Below are 12330 nucleotides of genomic sequence, written 5' to 3' on the forward strand. Positions count from 1 at the left end.
ATGGTTTTTATGAATAATTTTGTGTATGACATAATGTCATTATGTCATACACACATTGTAACATATTAATTCAACCATTCATTCAATCGCACTGACACACGTCACCGACAATTGCCTTATTTCTCCTATTGTTTTAAAACTTGTCCCACCAAAATCCGCTGGTTTTCACTGTCTATAGGACATAATGTTGTTTTTCAATATTTAGCCTCTGCAATATTTCAGTCACTTCAACCGGAATATTTTTCAAACTAATTATTCTAACGCTACGAAACTCGACACTAACGTATGTTTTATTATTGTTAACGTTTTAAAACGCATCCCGTCAAAATCCCTCGGTAATTATGGTTTTTATGAATAATTTTGAGTGTGACACATTTAATGTCATTTTGTCATACACACATTGTAACATATTAATTAAACCATTGACTCAATCGCACTGACACTCGTCACCAACAATTGCCTTATCTCTCCTATTGTTTTAAAACTTGTCCCACCAAAATCCGCTGGTTTTCACTGTTTATAGGACATAATGTTGTTATTCAATATTTAGCCTCTGCAATATTTCAGTCACTTCAACCGGAATATTTTTTAAACTAATTACTCTAACGCTACGAAACTCGACACTAACGTATGTTTTACTATTGTTAACGTTTTAAAACGCATCCCGTCAAAATCCCTCGGTAATTATGGTTTTTATGAATAATTTTGAGTATGACACATTTAATGTCATTTTGTCATACACACATTGTAACATATGAATTCAACCATTAATTCAATCGCACTGACACTCGTCACCGACAATTGCCTTATCTCTCCTATTGTTTTAAAACTTGTCCCACCAAAATCCGCTGGTTTTCACTGTTTATAGGACATAACGTTGTTATTGAATATTTAGCCTCTGCAATATTTCAGTCACTTCAACCGGAATATTTTTCAAACTAATTATTCTAACGCTACGAAACTCGACACTAACGTATGTTTTACTATTGTGAACGTTTTAAAATGCATCCCGTCAAAATCCCTCGGTAATTATGGTTTTTATGAATAATTTTGAGTGTGACACATTTAATGTCATTTTGTCATACACACAATGTAACATATCAATTAAACCATTGACTCAATCGCACTGGCACTCGTCACCAACAATTGCCTTATTTCTTCTATTGTTTTAAAACTTGTCCCACCAAAATCCGCTGGTTTTCACTGTTTATAGGACATAATGTTGTTATTCAATATTTATCCTCTGCAATTTTTCAGGCACTTCTACTGGAATATTTTTAAAACTAATTATTCTAACGATACGAAACTCGACACTAACGTATGTTTTACTATTGTTAACGTTTTAAAACGCATACCGTCAAAATCCCTCGGTAATTATGGTTTTTATGAATAATTTTGAGTGTGACACATTTAATGTCATTTTGTCATTCACACATTGTAACATATTAATTAAACCATTGACTCAATCGCACTGACACTCGTCACCGACAATTGCCTTATCTCTCCTATTGTTTTAAAACTTGTCCCACCAAAATCCGCTGGTTTTCACTGTTTATAGGACATAATGTTGTTATTCAATATTTAGCCTCTGCAATATTCAGTCACTTCAACCGGAATATTTTTTAAACTAATTACTCTAACGCTACGAAACTCGACACTAACGTATGTTTTACTATTGTTAACGTTTTAAAACGCATCCCGTCAAAATCCCTCGGTAATTATGGTTTTTATGAATAATTTTGAGTATGACACATTTAATGTCATTATGTCATACACACATTGTAACATATTAATTCAACCATTGATTCAATCGCACTGACACTCGTCACCGACAATTGCCTTATTTCTCCTATTGTTTTAAAACTTGTCCCACCAAAATCCGCTGGTTTTCACTGTTTATAGGACATAATGTTGTTATTCATTATTTTAGCCTGTGCAATATTTCAGTCACTTCAACTGGAATATTTTTTAAACTAATTACTCTAACGCTACGAAACTCGACACTAACGTATGTTTTACTATTGTTAACGTTTTAAAACGCATCCCGTCAAAATCCCTCGGTAATTATGGTTTTTATGAATAATTTTGAGTATGACACATTTAATGTCATTATGTCATACACACATTGTAACATATTAATTCAACCATTGATTCAATCGCACTGACACTCGTCACCGACAATTGCCTTATCTCTCCTATTGTTTTAAAACTTGTCCCACCAGAATCCGCTGGTTTTCACTGTCTATAGGACATAATGTTGTTATTCAATATTTAGCCTCTGCAATATTTCAGTCACTTCAACCGGAATATTTTTTAAACTAATTACTCTAACGCTACGAAACTCGACACTAATGTATGTTTTTACTATTGTTAACGTTTTAGAACGCATCCCGTCAGAATCCCTCGGTAATTATGGTTTTTATGAATAATTTTGAATATCACAATTGGAATTTCATTTACTCAGCCACACAAATGTCTGCCGTTCCCTTATCAAAACTATGTTCTTTCACGGATTAACACCAGTTCACTTTTAAAACGAAGGAAGAGTTAATGCACGTATTCCTGACGAGTTTCATTGCACGACTCATTACAATTTCATTTATATCACATATTATGTAATCTCCAAGCCCTGATGCCACAACTGCACATATCAACATTCCCCCAATCATCATTCTATTCCCAAACTATCGCCATGGACTAACGCTTCCTTTGATACACTTCCTAAAACGCATACTCCAGTCAAGTTTTACAATTCCGAACATCAAATAGCAATGTTATTCTGCATAATGCCCCGACAATTAAGACTTGTTTTCAAATTGCAAACTTCACCTATCATGATATCTCTCCTTGGGTATCGATTTCCATCACATACCTTTTCAAATGCTAAGAAAGGTAAACCACTTATTCCTGACCAGTTTAATTGCATAAAACAAACTAATTTCCATAATGACACAGTTTGTGTACTCTCGAAGCGTTGACAACATAACAGCTCATTCCAACATTTAACCATGAAAATTATATTTCCCTAACGACGCCCAGCCTTTAACTAATAACATGATCAGTAATTTATGGAAAGAATTAATGTATGAATTCACTGCATTACGCCCCACATTTCCCTATCGTTTGCCTTTCTTATCAGCAAACTCCTACACATCGGCCAACTTCAGCCTGAACAAACAAATGATGTATTGGTTGTATTTGCAATGCAACGACATAATTACCACATTCACATGAAAGTATGCACTACCAATTTCTTCGCGTTAACACATTTTCTCAGTCACACGCAATAACGGATTTATTTTCCGAATTTTTCCTCTGTCGCCTTCCAACACTTCACTTTGCGCCGCCTTTCTTCTACCATACATTTCACAAACACGGGGACAACATCGACACGGGGGACTTCACTTGCACATTAGGGAACACTTGTCACAGTGTTTGCGACGAGTACCACTTCCACATTGCGTTTTAATACCTACAATTTTTACTCAAATTCCGTGAGGTTCTTGCGTGATGCAAGAATCCTAGCCGATAGTTCCGCAACTGCCACTAGGGCGCACCACCTCCCGAGACACGGTTCCGTGAAACGGCAGGCGATGAGTCCAGCATACGATACAATGTATTATACCATCCGAGAATGCCACGTTTAAACCAAGAAATGTAACTAATTCCACGTCAATGAGTGCTGCGCTGTCATTACCCGTACGCCTGTGTTGTTGATTCTCGTCTTGCCTCGTTGCCAAGGTAATGGCGTATTGTTGATCGAGCATCGAAATTTCGTGCTTTCGCGAAAACGTACCGTGGGATGGTTAGGGAGATGTACCGTTGAACATCGATGGTATGATAACAATCTTCAAACCTTATCTTTTCTGAAAATGACCGTTATTAATTACTTGGGTAGTTTAAACTATTTCTAATAATTCAATGAAAAACCCTCTGCACGCCATCTCCCAATGGACACCGGGAAGCGGAAGCCGATTTCCATGCCTTTAGAGTATGTAATCCCGCTGTGATAACCGAGGATCGAAGGAAAATGTCGCGTGGCATGCAAATTAAAATTATTCCCAAACCTATTTCTCTCATTCACCACATATCGGAATCAACGAAACTCTCGCATTAGGGAATAAATTCCGAGGAAGTGATTGCAGTAATGACTGAAAATGGATTTTTCCCAAAGCCTTTCCTCTCCAACGCTACATTAATGTCACTCTTGAAACACGCGAATAAAATATGTAGAAAATATTTCACATAGTGACATTTCTTTCTCAAAAGAAATTTTCGCGGCATATTCCTGCTCTGCATTGCTCGCGGTAGGTGATTGAAAATATTTTTTTTAAACAAGTTGAAGAATAAAAGTAATGCCAACAGCACCCGGTATTCCCAGGCGGTCACCCGTCCAAGTACTATCCGGGCCCTACGTAGTTTAACTTCGGTGATCGAACGAGAACCGGTGAATTGTACGTGGTGTGGCCGTTGGCGAGTACATGACCGAATCCTCAAAAAGTTATCATGACTTGAGAATCGAAGGAAGATCTGGTTTCTTCGCGGTTGTATCTGCTTTTGTTTCTGTTGAATAGTTACCATTTCCAGACAACAGTCCCTTTATGCTTAAGCAATTCTCAATTCCGTTATATCTTTTGGTCCATCTTTGAAAATGTGTTTATGAAAAATGTCTTTCGTAACGGTGTGCTTGTTGGTGTAATGGCGATTCGTTTCAGCTTTAATCCATTGGTAAATGTCGCCTGTTGTTGTTTCGACTGTTTAATGATCGATGTAACGCAAGGGATGCATTTACTTCTTCAAAGAAATTTTCTGGCAAAAGATGATTATGTAATGCGTAACGAGGGAATTAATTTGAGAAAGATAATTCTTGTCGTTCCCAATTTCTTCATCTACATTTTCCGGACTTGACGGTGTTATGCTCTTTGTTGGTTAAGCAATGTGTAAAAAATCGTTTTCACCATTCTTGGAACAAAAAATGTTTTTCCCTACATTCATACATTTTTCTTTATGTCATTTATCTATCTCCCAATGCCAACACACTGCCACGGAGACAGGAATTCGTGGTTTTACTCCGAGTTATATTACGGAATAGGAAATTATTATCCTTCCTCGCTTATCGCGCTTCACTCTTTTTCCCAATTGCGATTATGAGGTGGCATTACTGCCCCTGTGATGCGAACCGATTTCGTAACATTTACGTGGAGGAATGACGAACGATAGTGCGCCCCTTCAAAAAAACTGTCCGTTGGCAGGGAGCCGACCTCGATTCAAAGTTCTCCCCTACCGACACTTGCTTACGTCACACGCTGCCGCTTCTCGGTCGGGGAGACGTACCTTCCCCCACCACCATTTCCGACCGTGGGAACAAGAGTCCCCTTCATGTTCCCATACAGGCGGGCGACTGGCATTTGCTTTCGTGAAACGTATGCCCGACGGAAATATTTCCAACCCTAAAATTTCACTTGCGCTATGGAAACACTTCATTGGACGTGTACACCGATCATTGATTGATAAATTCCTCGACATGACTATTGCGTGAAAGTAATGAAAGTGTACTGTTGACGAAGGAACGGTATACATTGAGCGTTTTTTCTTTTTTTCAAGTATTACACGTTATCTCGAAGCCTTGCAAAACCCTACTTCCATTAATGGCAGTCGATTACCTTTCCAACATTTTTAATGGTGCTATGCCATGAAAGTATGTGTTGCTGTCATTGGAGTGATTATCCTCGCCTGCAAGTCTTTCGATACGGCAGGTATTGAATGATGCCATGAATAGAAAACACTTACTCACTTTTTTACGTCGACGGGAAACAAACGAAGGAGGCCATTGCGTCTTTTGAAAAATTCGCCCGTTGGAACTTCTTTTTTTCTTCCCGGCGTCCCCTGCCCCACTCGCTGCGTTTAGGTTCGTGGTGGGGGAACCCGTCCCCACCACCCGGATCCAAGCGTGGGAACTACCCCACACACGGGTTCCCAGGAAAGTTGTCTTCGTTGACCCAAGAATTTCCCCACCCCCCGGATTCTTTCCACGTGGCGGTACTTCGCACGAAGAGAGAGTGCGTTACATAAAATTTGTGGACGAATAAAACTTTGAAACGGTATGGAGGGAAATGTTTATAACTGACTGCACGAAATGGATTACGTCGCACTGGTTTTTTCTGAAACAGTCTTCATCAATGAATTAGAGAATGAGGGATACAAATACATCTTCCACTAAGGACGCTGAATAATCTGATTCGCCAAGTAATACTTTCCAACTGCAACGAAAGAAAATGCTCGTGACGAGGGAGCATAATTTTAGACGATTCCGGCATTTAACGCGACTCCGGTGTGTATGGAAAAGGTGTTTGCGATATTCCGTGTCCACCACGGCTAAAAATTTATTTCAAAGTCACGGGGGACTGCATTGGGAATGATGCATCACATTTTAGAATTTTCTTTCATTCCCGTGATTTAATGAAGGGGAAAATAGGCGCTCTGGGATTTTCTCACCCGCGCGGTTACCCGAAGGAATGTTTCTTATTTCAGTAGCCGCCTTTCCGTCGGCCGATGTGCGCAGAGAAAGTCTGTGAATCGCCGGGAGAAGCCCGCCGCACCATCTAGCGGCGGCGGCGGAACCATACTCAGACAGTTCGCAGCCAAGTGCGAAATAGGCGACCAGCTTGTTATTAGTTAATTTATGGTATATTTAATACGAGACGCAGTCATTCACTAGTACGAAGAAGGGGAGAATATCAATAACATTCTCGCTTTTTCTGCATTTCCCTTGCAAACCATTCCTAATTAACATGCTGAAGTAACACAATGGCAAGAATGGTTTCCAATGCGGTGCACGAAAAAAAATTATGTTAGAATTATGGAGTTATGACTAAATTTATCAAAGTTTTCGGTTCACGAGGGACATCAAAATATTTGGTAGAAATCAGCAAAGGATTTGGGTAAAGTGTATGAAATTGGATTGCTATTTGTCAACTTACAGGCCACAGAATTTTTTTTCCCGTGTCTTATATGTCTTCGGGAGGCAATTTATATTAAGCAGACAACATTCCCCTATTAATAAAAATTAGCAGTACTTGCAAGAAGTGGCATTTTGATAAGCGAATTCCATGATTTTCCACCGTTGGTTGCTATGTTACGTCGCACGTAACGTTGAAAGAATTAGCGATGCAAAGTTTCCATTATTTGCTGTACTCGCGTTACGTCTTGCATTGAAATGTTTATGTGTAGCAAACAGCCAACAGGAAACCAAATAACTTCGTTACTAAGGGTAACTATATCGTTCAGCGCTCAAGCGAAACTGCTCAATGTCACGAAAAGCTTTCCAAATAATTGAGTTATGCTTTGAAAATCATTGTGGAAGAGACGAGTGTGTTCATTAACATATACTCAAGGCAGAAGGCACGGAAATTTATTGCTATGGATTAAGTCGTTCCGTGCGTTTTAATACAGTGTAGAGAAATGTGGATTGCCTACTCATAAGATATTAATTAATCGGTTCTCTCCCTTTACTGACTAAATGTACGGCTATACTCCGAAACTCTGCGAACTTTTCTCGTGTACTGCGAATATGTACAACTATGGGAGTTCGGTTTAAGGATAAGTCGTTGACACTGGCAGACAGTGACGATATCACTTATTGAGAAGAGGAAGGATATTTGACGTATGTAGGGTGCAATCGAGGAAGGAAAGTAGACCTGACTACTCACGAGGAATAATTAATTCGCATAAGGAAATTCTTCGATCGCTCGCGAAAGGATGTAATTTCCGCTTCACTCCGATGGCAAAGAGACTGGAGAACGATTGTCATTCACCGTGGCATGCAAAAATGTAGTAAGAACTTACGGTACCGTTAGGGAAAATGTAAAATTGAATCGTGGACAACTGCGGGCAGCAACTCGGGCACGAAACATTTTCAGAGTAGGAAGGAACGGTGACAAACAGTTAAATCGCTCACTGCATTCGTCGCGGAATCGATATGCTAATGAAATGGTCCGGTATTTACGGCTAATCAATGAATCACTTCTAATCACCTAACCTAAGGTATAACCGAGCCGAGTTCTTTCCCCGCTTATCCGTGTTATCGCGACGAGCACCTACGTCCGAGATGTTCTCTGCCTCGCGGCCCCCTGCCCTGCACCCGCGATGCCGAGAATCGTCAGCCGCACGGAGTGTATTCCTGCCTGGAGTCGAAGCGGTCCGCTCCCTCCGAACGCCGAAATGAAATGCAAATCGCGGGCGGAGGAAAGACACCGCTTGACAGTCGTCACTTCACTGGCAGATGATCATTTACGAGGCGGTCGTGTTCCGATCATGTACGTTTAAACGATACTGTGTTTGATGAATGGATTATTTACATATATTCCGTGCTTCGCGTCGTTGGAATACAGTGCGGTGTTTCATTGTTGTAAATGACAACATTTGTTTTTCCGCATTTCACGACAATTGACCGCGGATGAGTCGATAAATCATTCATCGTGGCTAGCGTTCGCATATTTGCGCCGAGTCGCAATCCGGGATAGAAATCCCACCGAGAGACGATATTTCAAATTCCGCTCTGGACGTCCACGGCGAGCGACTGCGAAAAGGCCTCCCGCGCCATCTGTCGGCGGATTCTGAATTACTACTCGATCAGCGGTAGCTGTCGTGAGAAGACGACGCGAATAATTATTATCAGTTATAATTAGTCCATGTTTATCAGTGGTTAATCACATAACGCCGGTTATGTAGTGTTCTTTGTGACGCACAGCAAACGCGAGGAAATGAGTGAAAGTGTCTGTGTCGATGGATGTATAGGAAAAGTGAGTGAAATGCACGAGAATCAATAGTGTGATGAAAACAGCGATTCTGATAGCCGTGCAGGTGAATACTGTGATCCACAACCAGCGAGCCGAGTAAGTACGCTATTACTTATTTAAACACTTTTCACGCTCGTATTCGTTGACTGTGTTGTTCCTTTCGTTTCTCTTTCGTGTGGAAAAGTAAACTGTGTAGTGATTAATTCACTGTTTGACGATGATGACGGTTGATTGATCCCAACGTGTAATTGTGTATCCTAAGAAAACCGAAATTATTCGTGGCGTCCTTAATTGTTACAAGTTGAGTGAATCGTGGCTTAATTTAAAACTGTTTGCCTTTTCTGTGCTAAGGCGTTGATGGTTATCCCTTGCACTTTGTATGTTAGGCACTGTGCACTGTTTGAAATGTTGACGAAAGAGTGGAAGGAAGAATATTTTTCGCTAATTTTTTCCTTAGCAACGGATTGCTGGTTTCACATTAGTGAATACGGAATAATTAAATGGAAGTGTTTAGCGTGTTATATCGTCGTCCTTAAATTTGCATGAGTGAAGTGATTTTAATTGGCAGATCTTGATTAGTAATACGTGTCAATGCTAAGTCTAGCAAGTGCAATGAAAGAACAATTAACGATGTTGACGATTACACGTCCCATTCCTACCGTCAGGCGTCGTTGGTTATTCTTAACGTTCCTTTCGTGGGAATGTAATTCCTTTTGTGCTATTTCATTTTTTCTTGGCAGCGGAATAACGTAAATAATTAGGGCAGGGATATTATAACGTAAATAATTTGGGCAGTTTTATGGTAAGCTGTGATAACTTAACATGTGATTTTAAAAGCGAACTGTTAGCATAACGGAGCCCAAGGAATGTTATCGGACGTAGTAGAGGAATTACTTTTCAAACGTCAAAGGCAAACTCACAAACATTTCCCAGATTGTACTGCCTCTTTCAGTAATTCCTGATTGCTACATCATTTCCTTCGCCATACGAATGTTAACAGTGACATCCGTACTTGATATATTGGTTTGAAATCGCTTGGAAATCGTCGAAAACCACGTAAGACTCTGCATCATGCGGTACGTTTTGGTGGATATTTTGAGGTACAAGAGTACTCTATATTCCAATTATGCAAATGTTCACCACATTGCGCTTGAATCTTGGCTTAATTTACGATATTATATGCGACTTTAAGGCGGGGATTTGGTCGTTCGATGTGCCATTGTTGTGGAGAACATTAATAGTTCACGACAATTGACAATCGATGGTTCATTAGGTATGGCAAGGATTCGCATATTGCCGCTGCGTTGCGAATAATTATCCCAATTGCTTTCCCACGCGCGATTCCTAATTCCCAACAGCGATGCGCGCAGTGGACTGCTGGAGGTTCCCCCCGCACCATCTAGCGGCCGAATCTGTATTACCACTCGATCGCTCTTGCTGCGGCAGCTGTGGTGAGAAGACGTCGCGAGTAACTAATATCAGTGATAATTGTATAATGTTTATCAGCTGTAACTGACATAACGCCGGTTCTGTAGTGTTCTTTGTGACGCTTGGCAATCGTGAGGAAAGGATTGAAAGTGTCTGTGTCGCTGGATGCATAGGAAAAGTTAGTGAAATGTACGGGAATGAAGTGTGTTGACAACAGCGATTGTGATCTACAGCCGAAGAGCCGAGTAAGTACGCTGTTACTTATTTTTCCACTTTTTACATTCATAATCGTTGTCTGTGTTATTCCTTGGCTTTCTCTTTTGTGTAGAAAAGTGAACTGTGATGTGATTAATACACTGTTTGACGATGATGACGGTTGATTGATCCCAGCGTTTAATTGTGCATCGTAAGAAAACATAAATTAGTCGTGGCGTCCTTAATTGTTACAAGTTGAGTGAATCGTGGCATAATTTAAAAGTGTTTGCCTTTGAATGTGCTAAGACGTTGATGGTTTTCCCTTGCACTTTGTATCTTAGGCACTGTGCACTGTTTGAAATGTTGACGAAGGAGTTGAAGGAAGAACATTTTTCGCGAATTCCTTAGCAACGGATTGTTTGGTTTCACAAAATTTATTACGGAATATTTTAATGGAAGTGTTTACGGTGTTACATCGTGGTCGTATACTCTGTATGTGTGAAGTTATGTACATTGGCAGATCCGGATTAATAATAAGTGTAATGCTATGTATTTGGACTGCTGTTATGAAAGCAGTCAGCGATGTCGAATAGTGCACACCGCATTTCCAATGTCAGCCGGCGTTGATTATTGTTAACGTGCCTTTCGTCCGAATATAATTCCTTGTGTGATATTTCATAACTTCTTCGCAGCGGAACTACATAATTAATTAGGGCAACGATAACATTCCATGGTAATGCTGTGTTGATTTGACATGTGACTTGAAAAGCGTAGTGTTAGCATCACGGAGGCCAAAAGAATTTTATCGGATATGGAAAAGGAATTAATTGTAAAACGTCAAATCACAAACGTTTCCTCAGACTCGTGAAATTGGAGACCAGCAAAACGCCATTGTCATATGATTGAATGGAAACCGTGAAATGTTGTAAGTAGCGGCACTCATACGCAAGTTTATTTGTGATTTTGCAAAATTATGTTCATCGTTGGTTATCGGAAATGTGGGAACGCATTGTGCAAAGCGTCGAAGACTATTTTAAGTCCTCGACACTCATTTTCGCACACCGCATGTGTTATGATTTTCGGGAAAAAATGTAAACTGTGCTCTTTCAATGCGTTACTGATTGTTACGAGGTAACCGTAGGGGATCGAAATTTCAAAAGCTTTCGCCATGGGTGATAATTACTCGATGTCATTACATCAAACTTTTTAATCGCTGGTCTTTCCCGGGAAAGGGAATGAGAAATGTGATTGTTGACGTGCTAATTATCCTTAGCAACCGGGTGTTTGCTGGTTTCATTGCTGTTGTTTTCAATTGTTTGAACAAGTACTAACGCTGAAGTTGTTGCACCGATTTGCGTGTGGGAAGTGTACCACTACTAATTGCTTGCATTGAAAAATTCTTATTGTTGCGAATTAAGTATCGATAGTAAGTATCGTACGTTTGCGTTTCATTGTCTTTGATAGGCCGTCGAAATTGTGCTTCGTAGGACGTCGTGCGTTTGATGAGTAACTGTTACAATAAATCTGTAATTGAATTGATGTAATGAATCGTTCACGAAACAACTCCGCGATTAATATATTTCTCGAATGCATCTGCAAGCTTTGTCCGTTTAACCGATTGCAAGCGTGCCATTACAACGTAAACGAGACATAATGAAAGAAAGAAATTGCGTCCTTCATGTTCCGGGAGCACAATTTTATCCATCGCATGACACGCAAGTTCGGACGGCAGCATTTTGTTTTGCTTTTCTCCAGGCTCGACACCCCCGATACCGGCTGCCTAGTCAGTGTGCGTGTCGAGACTTGCAGGAACTCAATTCGTATGGGAGTGGAAGTGGTCCGCTAGTTTTGAACGCGAAAATGAAATGCGATACGCCGAGCGACGCTCGGTGGTCGGCAGTTAATAGCA

At 40.2% G+C, this 12330-nt stretch overlaps 1 non-coding gene across 1 annotated transcript; it reads right to left on the bottom strand.

The window, feature by feature from the left end:
* Positions 1 to 4356: 4356 nt before the first annotated feature.
* Positions 4357 to 4475, bottom strand: LOC124173572. Its single transcript, XR_006868614.1, has one exon. It is a non-coding gene; the product is annotated as a 5S ribosomal RNA (ribosomal RNA).
* Between the last annotated feature and the right edge of the window lie 7855 nt (positions 4476 to 12330).

Source organism: Ischnura elegans, unplaced genomic scaffold (assembly GCF_921293095.1).
Source record: "Ischnura elegans unplaced genomic scaffold, ioIscEleg1.1, whole genome shotgun sequence".
NCBI lineage: Eukaryota > Metazoa > Arthropoda > Insecta > Odonata > Coenagrionidae > Ischnura > Ischnura elegans.